This window comes from Etheostoma spectabile, unplaced genomic scaffold, assembly GCF_008692095.1.
Source record: "Etheostoma spectabile isolate EspeVRDwgs_2016 unplaced genomic scaffold, UIUC_Espe_1.0 scaffold340, whole genome shotgun sequence".
In the NCBI taxonomy this organism is placed as follows: Eukaryota; Metazoa; Chordata; class Actinopteri; order Perciformes; family Percidae; genus Etheostoma; species Etheostoma spectabile.
The window spans coordinates 807718-809907 of NW_022605588.1; positions in this window are offsets into that span (position 1 = coordinate 807718).

Genomic DNA, 2190 nt, shown 5'->3' on the forward strand with positions numbered 1-2190 from the left:
ACCTCGTCTCTAGTGATGTAGAAAGCCGTGCAGATGTTGACCAGCTCACCTGGAGACTGAAGACAGAGGACATTCAGAAACCAGATCACAGGACATTCAGAAACTGGATCAGAGGACATTCAGAAACCGGATCTCACTCAGAACACCATGGATGGGTTGGTGTAGGTCGGGGTGTGGAAGCACCAGAGACTCAAAATAACCCCCAAATCCCAGAAAAAAGGATTTTTTTCATAATAAGGGCACTTTGAGAAAAGTCTTAAATTGTTATACTTTTACTGGGATCGTCTGTATTTTTTTTTGTGGTATTTTTCTGTGTTGAGTTTATTGTGACTTGATTTGTTATTTTATCTTTATTCATTTTTCATTTTTTGTGTCTGTATTCTACGGAAGAGGATTAGGGCCACATGTGAAAGCATGCATTGAGTTCTGAGTTTAGAGTCAGAATTGTAACTCTGTTTTTACTGTGAAAAAACTAAATTCAGAATTCAGAGAAAAAAGCAAGAACTCTGAACTCAGAACTCAGAACTCTGAACTTAGAACTGGCCCTAATCCTCTTCCATAGTACTCTGTGGTATTTGTCTGTGTTGAGTTTATTGTGACTGGATTTGTTTTATTAACTTTATTAACTTAAAAAAAACTATTGTAATCTATATTATACTATATATCTGAAGTCTCTTTCCCAAAATCCAGCCTTGGTGGGAACTTTTGGGTTTCTGTCAATAACATCCCAGAGTCTGGTCTAGACCTGCTCTCTATGGAAAGCACAATGAGATAACTGTTGTTGTGATTTAACGCTTTATAAATAAAATGGAATTGGATTGAAACTGAATTCCAGCCATTAGAGCCAGTCCCACAAAGAGATTTCCTTGGTATGTGCCATTTCTGAGTCTGCAGCTTTTGAGAAGAAGGGCAAGGTGGAGGCTGGGGGTGTGGCCTTGACCGGCTGCCACTTTGCTCGTTTGTCAAGGCAACATGGGGTCCTCCCTCTGTCATTTCTTCTCTTCCAAGGATGGAGACACCGTCCATGGGCGACACATGGACAGCAGTCCATCCAGGGATGATAGTCTGCCCCCAAAGACGACCCGCCAGCCTTAGTGCGCTGGGCCTAATGAGAGCTACATCCACAAGCATGAAGGGGTTAAATGCAATGTTTCATCTTTGCCACTAGATGTCACCTCAAGCATGTATTCTCTGAGAGGACCCGAGACCACAATAACATCATTCTGATTCATACTGAATCCAAAGAGCAATGCATGAATACATGGATATACTGCCAATAGATCACCAAACAAACATCTCTTCAGAAATAAAGACAAGTTATTATGATGATATTAATGGGTCTGCCAAGCAGAAATGATCAGGTAAGTATCAAAGGTATTTTTTTGGCACAATCAACAGAGATTGAGCATCAGTTACTATTACATAATAGTGATTATAGGATATCAATCTTTTCATAGTAAAGTGTTTGACAGTCATTTGTCATGTTACGTCATTGCTGTGGTTCACTCAAAGCTGTGTGAGGCAAAAGGCGTCACAGTTTTCAACAAAACTCAACAAGTCTGTATGAGGGGTGATTAGTGCCACAGTGCAGGCCAAGGGTTGGATTAACACGTCCATTAACAAGCAAAGGTTTGGGGTATTGTATTGTCACAAAAAAAAATGATATGGTTAAATTGGAACGGGACTGTGCCTTTCATATTGCCATACTCTGTAAGCGCTTTATGAAAGCAATATCTCACTTTGAGGCTGTAACACACTAGGGGTGTGACATAAACAACACAAAAATGCAAAAATAATTGCGATAATGAGAGACCAGTGAAATGCAGTGGTACCACCATATGGTATGATTATGTAAAGAGAGATAAAATCCCAACGAAAAAACTCACGGAACATGTCCATATACGCCTTGTGTATATATCCATATACCCCACGGCAGGGGACGCCTCGCTTCCCAGCCTTACACGCTAGTGGGCTCGCCACTGGTTTCTCTTCACTGAGCAACAGTCTCGCATTGCCAGACCTTCCTTCACAGCGCTGTAGAGGAGGGTCTGGACAGTCCACACAGCATTCCTGGATGGGGGAAAAACCTGCTCTGGTTTGTTGGCATTTCTTTAAACCAATCACAATCATCATGGGCACTAAGTGGTGGACAGAGCCACGATGTCTCTGCTAAATAGTCTCAGGAAGGAA